This window comes from Nanorana parkeri, unplaced genomic scaffold (assembly GCF_000935625.1).
Source record: "Nanorana parkeri isolate BGI_ZX_2015 unplaced genomic scaffold, ASM93562v1 scaffold1700, whole genome shotgun sequence".
Lineage (NCBI taxonomy): Eukaryota > Metazoa > Chordata > Amphibia > Anura > Dicroglossidae > Nanorana > Nanorana parkeri.
This window is the reverse complement of record NW_017307968.1, coordinates 113466-127628: the sequence shown is the minus strand read 5'-3', so window position 1 is coordinate 127628 and position 14163 is coordinate 113466.

Genomic DNA, 14163 nt, shown 5'->3' with positions numbered 1-14163 from the left:
TTTTTCCCATAGTTCTCCTAAGGGTCACGGTAGGACACAAACTGGCATCCTCCTGTCACCCAAAGCTCAGTATACCACGAGTATACTTAGACGCCGCAGCCGGGACAGATCCCGACATTACTGTCGAGATCCACCCAGCTGCGTGAGTGACAGCTTGCTCTGCCTATCCAGAGACAGAGCCAGCTGTACCCGCCCCCTCCCCCGTCCATTCCGCCAGTCAGCACTGGAGGATCGGGCAGGGGGGGAATCCCTGCAGAGAGCCGTGAGTGACAGTCACGTCTCTCTGCAGGGACAGGATCAAGAAGTGAGCGAGCGATGGTATGTGTTCGCTCACTTCGTGATCTATTGAGCCGGCCTGCTACAGTTTAATTGTCACAGGTCGGCTAGAACTATGAGGGTGAGTGATTTTCACTCGCCTCACAGTTCTCCTTTAATGCAACGCAATAGTGTAAATGGGCCCTTTGATGTTACCAGATCACACTACACTCATTGTTGGCGCAGTCAGAGTCATGTCCGGTGTCTAGGTGAAGAACAGTATTGACTACATTGGAATCCAGTCCCACATCTTCAACTTTTCAAGCTGCCAGCTGCTGTGTATCCTACAGTTGGAAGTGTTCTATGGACCCATAGCTTCGCAAAGACTGGACTCACCACCCGCTAGATAGGTTAGCTTTCAACATTTTCTTTTACAGTTTGACTCTTTGGGGTTGATCTACTAACCTTATAAACACACCACGAACATGTATACACCTCTGTAGTGTGTTCCCTCCCAGCATGATCTATGGGTGGAATCTAAACACCTTTGTAGTGTGTACACACCCAGCAGGTGCGTTGTGCAAAGCCAAGCATGAATTGCAAGGTGATGTTGTGTAAATTAGCTCTATGTTGTGTTGCTTGTGTTGATGAATGCAGGAATGTAAATGCATGAGCTAACCATTTTTGTCTAAACTGTGAAGCAGCATTATATATGCATCATGTGCATGATTTTTCCATATATGGCATTAGTGGAAATGTGCTTTTAGAGACTTTTTGGTTGATAAATACGTTTTGCTGTGTGAAAATCACACGCACCTGGTGTGTGCGTGTGTTTAGGTTAGTAAATCACCCCCTTTGTATTCCAATGACAGGTTATAACCACAGGATAGACAGACTCTGAATTCATGAACTCATATAAAAAGTACTAAAGCTTCAGCTAAAATATGAAATGTGGGCTCGGAAGTCTAGGGGGGATCACCTCTACGTGTTATAGCACCTTATGTGAAATGATATTCACTGTCACTTACTTTTCCTCATCTTCAGAAGAATGTTATGGTTATCTTTAAGCTCAGCGAAGAAGGAGACTTCCCCATATTTCCGCCTTGCCCATAGTAAAAGTTCCTCACTCTCCGTATCATTGAAAGGTGAATCATTACGGTGCGATGAGAAGATCTGAACTGATTTGGAATGCTAATAAAAAATAAATAAAACATATATGTGAACATGGGAATGTGCAATGTGGAAAGTTATTAATGAAAAGAGGCAGGGACTGGCTCCCCAATATGTGATCACTGTGACAGCCAATCACATCAATCACATATTCAGAAGTCCATTGCCTGAGTCCTGATCATAAATAGTGATCGGGAGCTGCCGTGTTGGGAGCACAAAGTGAGCCTGCTTTCAGCAGAGAACGGTGGACACATATTTGTGGCGGTTAGGCATTAAAGCCCACCTTTTTGCAGTTGTATATATGAATGAGCTGGCCAGTAAAAGATAAAAGCAGTCCATTTTTTTTATAGCCATGACAATGACCTGGAAAGAGTATGCAGCCCATGAAGTCAGACCTTGTGACTTAGTCGGTGTTAGCCACTCAGAATGAACTCAAACCAGAGGATCAGCATGACTGCCAAGCATCTAGAACTTTCAGAACAAGGTCAGCAATCCTATTCTGATGTAAACAGTTGCATATGTTGCTGCAGCTGGACAGGGAGGTTACCAAGTTGTATGGCTTAACTGTAGCAGAGAAAAGTCAGGTCACCAGCCTGGCTATGTTGCCTGGCAGGGCTGTGTAACTCTCAGGACTGGGAGGACAGCAATGCAAATCTTTTGATAGTAAAACAGCTCTCTTCCATATATTGTAACTTTAAACATTGTAAAATATTATTTCCCAAAGAAACCTCTGCTCTGGCATCACCTCCACTTCTAGGGAAGTGACCAGATTCTGATGAGATTGTGTGACAAATGGCGTACTGTAAGATTAAGGTGGCATTAGTATCTTGTTTTGGACAATTGCATGATATCTTTCCATTCTCATTATGATATGTAATACACATACACACACCTTCAATAGTACTTACAATAACAGTAACTGGAAGACCTGTGTCATTGATGTTCAAAAACAGGCTCTCTTCGGCATTTATAATGAACACAGGAGGATTCTGTGAGGCTTCTCCTTCTGATCCTTCCCTTGAGATGACCAAATTCAGAATCTTGGATAAAATATATCAGCCAGATATTATTATTATTATTATTATTATCATCATCATCATCATCATCAAATATGTGCTATTCATGAACAGATTAAATTGTATGGAAACCCTAACAATGAACTTCTGTTATTTGCTCCCTTTTGGCCTGTTAAATATACTATTGGAAGTGTTTTGTTAAATCTGTTTGATCTTGCTAAAAAATACAGAGCTGTCTTGTGTTCAGTGCACTCTGAAAGGTGTTCTGTAGTACTGTCTTAAGGTGACAACGCTCCTCCTCTATAGATACAGTATGGTGAGTCAACATTGTCACCCTAGGACAGGAAGTGTGTTACTGGCCGGATCACCAGGTGAAAATATAGGTGAAAAGCTTGAAAAAGAATACTATGCATCCACCATATTTAAGTACTGGGAAGCTGCAATTGATTACATTTTTGTTTTTAGGTTTAGATATACTTTATTGTTGTTTGAATGTTTTTTGAGCTGTGAGTATATATCATTGCTCAATCAGAGAATATTTTATCTATATATGCTTTGAGCTCTGAGTGATACAATAATAACCAGTATACATCATTGCCCAATCAGAAAATATTTTATCTAGATATAATAGCTGATCTTCTTGGGGAACTAAAAAAAAGTGTAAAGTGATCCCAGTTCATGGATCAGTTTACACTTTTTTTTAGTTCCCCAAGAAGATGTAGAAAGAATATAGATATAAGAATATATAGATATAGAAAGAAGAGGGGAAGCTGACATTAGACCATAAGAAAAGGATGAATGACCATGACCTTGAGGAAGGGAGAGGGCGACAGATGTGACAGAATGGAAACTGATCATGACAGGGGATGGGTGAATGATCATGACCTTGCGGAAGGGAGAGGAGGACAGATAAGAGAGAATGGAAACTGATCATGACCAGCTGAAGAGGAGAGAAGGGGGACAGCTGACCATGAAACATTGTGAGAGGAAGACAAAGCAGAGTAGAAGCTGATCGGGGAGGAAAGCAAAAGAAGAGCATGAGCTGACCAAGTAACATGAGGAGTTAAATATAATCATGGATGGGGAAAAGAGGGGAGGCAGACTATGAGCTACTCAATGACGTGAAAGAGGAGATCATCATGGGAGGTCAAAGAAGGCACATAGGTGATCATCCTAGATTATCATCACGGGAATAGAGGGAAGGCAGTGGAATCTGATCATGGGCAGAAGCTGGAGGAGGCTAAGTGAAGTCAGTCTGAGTGTAGTTAGGGGCCAAAAAGAAAGATTAATGTTGCGAGAAGAAGGTAGAAGGGGAGCTAATAGTGGACAAGGGAGAGAGGTGGCAAAGCTAGTAATTAGTTTTGGTGAAGATGGAACTGGGAGAAGTAGCAGCTGATTGTTTTCCAGTGGGAGATTTTGCTGAGGGATTGGTCATAGACTGAAGGTTAAGAGAGTAGAGGCAGCGAATAATGGAGATGACGATTCTCCTTCTTTGGGGGCATAACGTGTATTTCCACCAGCCATGACACAGCTCTGACAAGTGGTAGGACTTATCCAAAGAGGTGGTTGTTGGTGAAATCGAGAGAGTCCTTACCACATGCAGGACTATTGCCTGTTATGTAAGGTGGCATTTATTATCTGCTTTGGAGTTTGCTAATGGATAGTATTCGGAGGCAAGACACACATAAGATAGCATTATGGAGAAAAGGGATCACAGAATGCCAGAGATGATGCAACACAACAACCATGAACAAGGCAGAAAGATCTACAACAAAGGAGCAAAGGAAAATGTGAAAAGGGGCTTATAGCTTCCCCTGCTGCCTGGATGGAAGGCTCCATAATAATTTGCAATAAAATGAGGCTACAGTTTTGCAGTGGAGGTAAGTAAGCAGCTGGAGGTGGGAGGTTGGAAGGGAGTTAGTGCTGTTTTGCTTATTAGGACTGGGGAGGGGTGAAGGGATAAAGGTAGAGTTGTACTTTAAATGAAGTCAAATAACATTTTGGGGGAAAAAAACAAACAGCATTAAATGAATTCCAGGCTCACGTCTCTTCTGCAATCACTTATCCTGATTCAGGCCTCCCCCAGGGTAGCCAAAACATTTGTTTTTACTTAGGATTAAAACACAAAAATGTGAAGATAAAAAAAATAAAAGCTCTAGAGAAAAGGATTGTTTCACCGAGGTGAAAGTTAAACAAGAGAAATTCCCGAGAAAATGTTCTTTAAACCGCATGACGGTATCGGTGAGCTAAGCACCCCTCACAAAGAAGGGCGTTTTGTCACCACGCTGACCCAGCAAACTAAATCCCCTATCGACACAATGTCGCCCTGGATGATGCCGCCTGGTGATTCGGCTCACTTTCTATTTTTACACCCTGAATTTGCAGACATTGTTTCACGTGAACTGAACTAAGATGGTAACTTAAGGTCCATTTCCAGTAATTCTTCTGCAAGCCAAGCACGGTGCTTCCCCTTCCACCCAGCCTACTATAACCTGTGCACTATGTACACAGAAAGCACACATCAATAAAAACACAATGACACAAGACAGGATGGCTTAAAGGGGGACTCCATTTTTACACCCTTCTTGGTTATGCCAATATTCTGAGCAGGGGCTTCAAAATGGTCAACTTTATAAATAATATTCTCTATTTGTATTGCTATATCATGCTTATACTGTACCAGATCTTGAAAGCGACTCTGTCACTTGAAAAATACAATTCTAAAGCAAGAAGCCTGCAAAAGAGGATTCCTAATACTTCTCTCTGACACACGTTCTTCAAGTGTTAAGGCATTCAGGAGAATATTCAGGATTTGGTACTACTGGGTGTGTCGGATATCTGTGTCCCCCTTGCTGCGTTCTGTGGTTCCATCCGCTGCACCACCACAAGGCTGGCACCATGTTTATGAAGTTGGGGTTATATAATGATTAACACTAGAGCAGTTTCTAAGACCTGAACCTTGCATTATATATGCTTACAGGGAACAGAGGCTATCAAGACAGAAGTTCATATACTTGTATTGCCCTCAGAGGTCATGGCTAATACTAACCACTTTACTGAAACATGAGCAGGGCCGGATTTCCCATAAGGCCAACCAAGGCCCGGCCTTGGGGCAGCAGGGAGTAGAGGGGCAGCAGGGGTGTGGAATTCCTATCTCCTAATGCACGGGACATGCAGTTCCGGGTGCCGGGCGGGTAGTTGTTTTCTACATTTAGTCCTGCTTTGGGCAAGCAGAACTAAATGTATAGCAGGGAAGCCGCCGCTTCCCTGCCTTGGGCAGCAGAGGGAGTAAATCCGGCCTTGGGCAGCAGAGGGAGTAAATCCGGCCCTGAACATGAGGCTAGCAACATACAGTTCAATATACATTGTACTTGACCCTGGACTACTGCAGGCCTGGACCATCTAATACTTGATGTATAAAGCCTAATTTGGAATCGTGGACCAAGACATGTGAGTTTGCACTTGCTTTTTTGTTTGTATTTTCAAGTTTAGATGCCATAGGGAAGAATTAGAACCCATACTGGGGTTTTATGTCTTTTCAGAGCTCCGTTAGAGAGATTTACCCTCACTTCCTGTCCTGGTGACTGTGGTTTTAACAGACAGTAAATGAGGAAGAATCTCCAAAAGCAACAGAGACAAAAATATTTTTTTCCATTAGCAGAGTAGAAGGCTACAGCCAACTTTTTATCTCTGTCACCAGGACAGGAAGTGAGGGGAATCTCTCTAATGAAGTCCTGGATAGCGGTAAACACCTGATAGAGATTCCACTTCTACCCAAAGCTGGAAGAAGGTATTGGCTAAACATACACTCTACCACAAAAAAATTGATGTTGATAAAGACTCACAGGGTTATCCTTGGGTGTAATTACATTGAGCACATACACTTCCTGATCTGTGAATTTCCCCACACAGCCCTTTAAGACGAGAGGACGCTGGCCAGTTGCGGTGATCCCGGAATTTTCGTCCGCAGGTTCCAATTGACACCGCTGGGAGATTGGATCTGGAACAAAAAGAATTGAAGTGTTAACACAAATCCATGTGTTCCTGAGTCTCAAGGACAATTCCAAGGCTTGGGTGGTTTGTACTATTTTTTCATCCCTGGAATCCCTGTCTCGGGGTTGGCCAGAGGAACCATGGACGCCCATCATTCTACTTGGCCAATTCAGGTTTCACTGTCTAACACTTTATAAACTTTAAACACATTATATACCTCTATGAATAAGCCTACCGGTGAAATATGTGAGAGGTTGTAGCTGGTTGGGGGTGTGCAGTGCTGGTATTTGTTGCTTTATACACTTTTATTCACTGTTATACTGGATTTTCCGTGAATTTCAATAAGACTGAAGTATTGGAATTCTCTGGATAGTGCGGTCTGTTCGTATACTACTACATTCCAAGGTGGAGACACACCTATTAGACCAGCACCTGGGGAGTCCTGATGGTGGCTAAGGAATTGGAGCGGTGAGATTTCCTTTGGCTCTAACTTTATAAATTTGCTATATTAATCAGTTTAGCTTTCACACCTGTATACCCCTCATGGACCAGAACAATTTGTACATTTCCGCTATGCAGTGGCGGACCTAAGGAACAAAGGGCCCTGGTGCAAGACTTGTTTTCGGGCCACCGCTTCCCCCCCCCCAAAAAAAAAAACCCAACCCACATCCCCTGTAGCAACCACACACAAAAAAAGTTGGAAAAATAGGAAAAATAAAAAAATAGCATTGCTGTATAAAGTACTGCTGAGATTTGTAGTCCTCTATAGAGGGTCCCATTCAGCATTTCATATGGTCAGGATTGCCTGGTTATTATCATAATTGCCTAATTGTTGCCCGTGTTACATCACAACTGCCCATTTAGAGTCCGCATATTGTAACAATTGTTAATTTGAGTTGGTCAGAATTGCCCATTTTAGTTGGTCAAGATTGCCCATTTCTTGCCTGGCAAGAAATGGGCAATTTCCTTATTGTTGCCTGAGTATTGTCACGATTGCCCATTGTAAGGATTGCTTGTAGTCCGTGTAGTCAATTCAGCCAAAATCACTCTGCTCATTCCTGGCAGGGAGGAATATAATTTCACCAGGTCTCCATTTTTTCTACTTTTTTTTTCATTAGCGTTGAATCATTCTTTACTCAAGACTTCATGGCTGGTGCATTGTCACTGAGTCATAGACTGTCCCACCATGTCACTCAGCAGCAGAAGGGTCAGTCTTAGGGAGCCGGAGTTCCCCTGTGTGTCACCACGTGCTCTCCAGTCAGACACATAGTAAAAATAGCAGTCTGCCCTCTGGATGTGTGGGCAGCTTCCTGCCTCGAGGGGGTGAGGACGGACACACGGAAGCTCCACACTGGATTAATAGAAGCTTTAATTAATGAGTGGGGCTCACATCCAAACTCCGTAGTGGGTCACAGACCTGAGCAGTCACCATTGTGCGCAGCTTCCTGCCTCCACAGAAAACAACCCTTATCTATGGAGAACAGACTGACTCTGTGGATGGCCTCTGTAGCAGCAGGAGCCATATACTGAGAATGCGACTGCGACTGAGTCAGCACACTGTATGGACGCTCTGCTAAACTCACAGGCTTATTTAATATAACAAGGCCTTATGATCAAAGAAGGAAGAAAGGGTCTTGCAGCCCATAGTAACCATTGTATCCCTTTCATGTTTCCAGAGCATTACAGGCCTTGCCCCTGGTAGGGTTGCCACCAGTCCAGGATTCACCCGAACAGTTCGGGTTTTGAATGCTGTGTCCGGGTTACATGGCAGCAGAAACCCAGACACAAGATGTCAGGCAGACATGGGGCAACCAAAATTAAGATAGGGGTTATTGGCCCCCCACAAATAGTCTCACCTGTGATATTTACATATGACTGGGCAGTGCTATTTACATATGAAAAAGCCATGACTCGTTCTCCCAAAGAAATGTCTGTGCATGGCTAGAATGTTCGGGTTTCGCTTGAAGAAAAGGTGGCACGCCTAGCTCCTGGCGACACCATCACCAAGATGGAACTGCCATGGACATCATTCCCTCAGGTGCAGAGCCTTAAAGGAGAACTATGGGGTTAGGGCTTTTCCCCATAGTTCTCCTTAGGGTAACGGGAGGACACAAACTAGCGCCCTCCCGTCACCCTAAGCTCAGTATACCGCGAGCTACCGCTGAGACACCGCAGCTGAAGCGGATCCTGACTGGGATGTTTGGATCCGCCCAGCTGCGTGAGAGACAGCTGGCTCTGCCTATCTAGAGGCAGAGCCAGCTGTACCCGCCCCCTCCCCGTCTATTCCGCCAGTCAGCGCTGGAGGATCGGAGCGGGGAGGGGGGAATCCAGTTCCTCCCCTGTCACGGCAGAGAGCCGTGACAGGATAGAGAAGTGAGCGAACGCCGGTATGTGTTCGCTCACTTCCCGATCTACTGAGCCGACCTGTGACAGTCTCATTGTCACAGGTCGGCTAGAACTATGAGGATGAGTGAAAAGCACTCACCTCATAGTTCTCCTTTAACTGCTAGCAAAGGAATGACACCATAGGAACTACACTCTCTCCCATTTTTTGCAGCCAAGGAAGGTGCCATCTTAACCTCTATTTTTATTGCAGTTTGAGGACTTAAAAGTTCGGTTGAGAGCTGAAATAAGCAACCTTGACAGTTGGCATGCCTTGAAAGTAACTGTTTTGGTAGACTTTAAATGGGTGGGTAGAGGTCCCATTTAAGTTGGCCTAGCTTTGTTAGAATTTAGTTCTAACGTTTGTCCGAAATCGTTAATTCTAGCATCTGTTCTCGCAATCATTCAGTCAACTAAGTTAGTTCCAAAGACCGACTACTTGAATGGAATCACAGACATGTTACTCAACACATGAGTATTACAATATGTATCACATTCACGGTTAGAATTTCCACCTTGCTCCTTCTAATTTCCTCGCCACTACAGTAGAAACTGACAGGGTTATTCACAAAAGGGTGAAGAGTTTGGAGAAGGCCGGAGAAGTGAACAATCTAGGCCGAAATAGCTGATTTGGAAAAATTCAGCTCACTTTCCAGTTCAGATATGTTGTCCTAGATTGTTCACTTCTCCTGCCTCCTCCAAACCCTTCACCCTTTTGTGAATAACCCTATGAATGTCGATTAGACCCTGCTAATCATTGGAAAATCAAATAAATGCTCAGAAAACGAAAAATTTGAAGCAACATTTTCCAGGTGTATGGCATGCTTTAGTAATTCTACGACTACCGGCGACAGCATGGCTAGTGTGACATGCTCTTATGGGTAAATGAAGCAGAGAATCCGGTTGCTGCAGGAACATGTTTTTCTTTTATGAGATTTTTTGTTAGAGGCCCATAAAGAGGAAATAAAACAAGGGCAAGCTATTTTCTGAAATTGTACAGTTGCTAAAATTCCCAAGATAAATTAGGGGGTCACTTTTCGGCGATATGAAAAGATAGCAGTGAGCTACGTAAGCCACCTGATGCGGCAGTTTGCGTGCCACCCTCCTGCCTGGCGGGTTAGTTTGTATAGTGGAAAACTGTGCGGCAGAAAGGACACTTGGCAGATATGTAAACCATAACAACCAATCAAAATGTACATTTCAGCAGCCTACAATGGCATGAGATCTGAATTCTGATTGGCTGCTACATCAAGGATTATTTCTCCTCAACCTGTCATAGCTGCAATGAGAAGTATTAAAGTGGTACACGCTCTGCAGAGAAATCACCACCACTGACCAAGCTTACAAACTTGTTCAAATGAAGCTAGTGACCTGGGGCTGGGGCAAAGAGTATTAAAGTGTACCTGTCTAATTGATTTAACCCCATTACCTATTATAACATCGAATGAATGTTCCAAAGATGATGGTTTTCCAACAGAAAACTAACCGTGTACATCCAGCTTAAGGGCCTCACCCCTCATAGATTTGTTTGCTTTGATAGGATACAGTTCAATCAATGGCTTCCCCGTTGTGCATGGGTGACTGATACACTGTTTAAGCCCTGAGTTTTTACAACAGGTCAGTGAAAAGACAGGTTGTATTCTTCAGGAAACACTAGTCCAGTTCCAAAATAGCTGCTCTATGGTACATAGAGGACAGGTACACTTAGTATGAAAACATATTTTTAATAGCCCTTCGTCAGCGCTGGTAAAAAAAAGACAACCCACTAGGTCTATGTGTGGAAATTGTCTGAATAAATCAATTTGGAAGGACAGCTGAAATTTCAGGACCCAGATCATGAAATTTTATGCAAACCCCAGATATATTTTTAGTATGTTTGACATCATGCTGCACTGTATATGATTTTCTTAAAAAAAAATTTTTTGTCAACCTGTTTCTTACCTGCCAGTACCAGCACTTCCTGTTGCAGGCTGACAACACTAAGCTCTTTCAGTTGGTCGATGGGCCAAAGATGTGTTGGGTATCTCAACATCCAACTGAAGGAGCCAGATGGACCAAAGATGTGTTGGGAAACTCAACATCCAACTGAAGGAGCCCAATGGACCAAAGATGTGTTGGGCAGCTCAAAAACCAAGGAGGAGGAGCAGCTCAACAACTGAAGGAGCCCGATGGACCAAAGATGTGTCTGGGGGTAGATTGCTCAACGACCGACTGAAGGAGCCCGCATGGCAAGCTGACAATGCTAAACTGCTTTAATTGGCCAATGGGCCAAAGATGTGTTGGCTAGCTCAACGACCAACAGCAGGCTGACAACACTGCTACTAATTGTAAGGCTGGCCATACACTGTACATTTTTGTTCTCGTTCAGCCCCCACTTAGTTCTCAATGGAGTACAAGTGCAGAGATGCTATCGCACTTCTAGTCCATTCATTGTTTCCTACTGTTCCACAACTGAAAGTCTGTACCTTGCTACAGACAGGACATGAGACGAGCAGTCTACAGGAGCCTGGGCATTGCACCCACAGTCCACTATTGTGGTTGCAATGCTTCACAGGCTAAAATGCAAAAAATTAATAAACGTACATTTTTAATTTCATCATAGTGGAAGTAGAGGCCCCCCCAGGAGCTGTTAGCTATATTGTGCTAGTATGTACAGCATACTAGCCAATTGTGGCAGTCTTAAATGCCAAAGGGATCCCCTCCAGCGATGTCCAAGTTGCCTTCCCTCGCCAACGCTCCCTTGTCTTCTTCCAGGTTCGGAGACTTTGGTCGCTTGATTGGTCCAGGCATAGATGATGTAACTCCTCAGCATGTGCACGTGAGTTACTTGGTCTCGGCAAGGAATTGAGCCAACCCTGCACACTGACCTGCGCATGCAGAAGCCAGAAAAAAAGTGCTGACACTTTTTCAATTCAAAACTTTACTTCCACTTTAATATCTATGCATATTGTGATTTTTTTGAAAAGGTGGACTATGCCTTTAAGCAAGTAAGGGCACAGCCATGAGAATATTCATTACTGCTTTAAAGATACCCTTTTTAGGGCTGCTTTAGGTGTTGATCTTTGTGTATTTGCTTTTCCAGCCGGTAAAGTGGCTGCAATTGGGCAGTCGGGTGGTATTTGCAGCTACCTCGAGATCCTGTAACATTTCCCTGCGTCATTCTGAGGCCAGCTGGCACCACATTATGTCATTATCAGATAAAGTCTCGCTGGCGGGTGCCGGGAGAGAGGCGCTCAGCGGATCAGATAGGGAGGAAAATGCAAAAGGGAAGTTCTTTGGAAGCAAAAATAAATACAGTCTCCCCTCCCCCTGTCATGTACAGGATCCAGCGTCACGACGCGTCTCAGTGTCTCCCTAGAGCCAGGCAGCAAAACAACACTGAGAATGGCAATGGCATCTAGGTTCAGTCAGACACAGTGAGGGGAATTTATCAAAACTGGAGCAGACAAAACCTGGAGCAGATATGCATGGCAACCAATCTGCTTCTCCCTTTCATTTTCAAATCTTAACTGAACAAACTGAAGAGAGAAGCTGATTAGTTGCCATGGGCAACTGCTCCAGATTTTGTCTACTCCAGTTTTCATAAATCCCCCTCAGTGTCAATGCCTGGAAGAGGAAGGTAGGACAGCATGTGGTGCCTGACATACGTATGAACATAATAGGGAAAAGAACCACATGCACGGTGCAGAAACCTATAGCAAGCGGACACTAATTGCATCAAACATGGATGGTGGGAGCCCCTTATAATGGCCAGGCCCGGCCAGGGGCGTCCCGAAGCGGGGTGTCACCCTGAGCAGCTACCGGATGACACCCCGCCATGTACGTGATGACGTCACTTGCTGTTACCTGACGGTGGCCATCTTGGTGATGGATGCCGGCAGAGCGAGGAGGAAATGTTCACCAGGCGGTAAAAGGTATTGCGCCGAGTCCTCTTCTCTCTCCAGCAACCGTCGGGCTCTCGGTCCATGACTGAGTGCCCGACTCTTCAGAGGGGGTGACACCAAAATGACTATCCGATGGTGTCACCCGGGCGCAGCTCGCACCCCTGGCAGTCCCCTAGTGACGCCACTGGACCCAGCATCTCAATGGACATTTCACTAACAGAGGTGGTTTAACTTGCCAGCACCTACAAACAACTAACATACTAGTTTTAGTATCGTGTGATTAGTACGCAGCCCCCGTCCTTCTCTATGGGACTACGAGGCCGTACGCCTCCCTACGCTCACCCGCCCTGAACGTCTGTGCGGGTGCTGGTGAGCGTACTTGTATGCTGACAGGACACCCGCACCCTTACGGACCTGCGCTTGAGGTGAGCGTAGGGTGGTGTACGGCCGCGTAGTCCCATAGAGAAGGACAGGGGCTGCGTACTAATCACACGCAGCACCTGTCCTTCCCTGGAGCTGCCAGATACGGCCGTGCACGCAGCACGGAGCTGTACGTGCCGGCCGTTTCTCGTGTGAATGAGGCCTTAGGGTTTACAAACACTTTAGGGGTTTTTCTTGTTCATCCCCATGGCTAATGTCTGGCCACCTCTAGAAAAACCTCCTTGAAATTATTTTTTCCAGCAGATGAAGCTACAAAATCTTAATTAAAACTTAGCTGGCTGTAGAAACTTTAACCATGCCGGTATGCGAGACTCAGGAACTTAGGCCGGTTCCTGTAGATCTGCTGTTCTAACTCCCAATCCCCAGAGCAGAGCAAGAAACAGGATAGAAGAGCACTTCAACCCCGAGTTAATGTTAACAGGATGGAGCCAGGCAGACGGATGGACGCTGGGCTTGGAACAAGCTTCTCAGCCTCATGAATGTCTCTCTGCTGCTCCACAGAACTTCACTTAACACTACCCGGCTCTAACAGAGCAGGGCGCAATGCTAATGGACAAAGTTCCATCAATCCGATTAAAAGCTCAGCTCCAACAAAACCTTTTTTTTTTTAGTTCTACATAGACTGGGGAAAGTTTAGAACTTCTGTCAGGTTTTAAGTCCTTTCTGTTTCCCTGTTGAGGAGAATTTTGTCAGAATTGAAATACTGTCTCTGTCTCCTTTGGGAGGATTGTCTTTTGTTTCCTGATCTGTGTGAGATATAGCACCTATACAGGAAGTTGGGGGAAATCTCTTATATTTCAGCTTTGCTCTCTGTGTTCCTATAAGGAGACTATTAGGAGATATATCTTAAACTTGCCAAACTTGGGATTGAATTTTGGCTGGTTTTGGATGAACAAACCAGAATTCGAACCATGGGTGGTCTTGTCAGCACCCCTCCAAGCTGGTCCGAAAATGTTTGGCTGAATAGTACCTACATCAGATGTAGGTACTGTCTGGGTATTCAGCAACTGCTGCATACAATA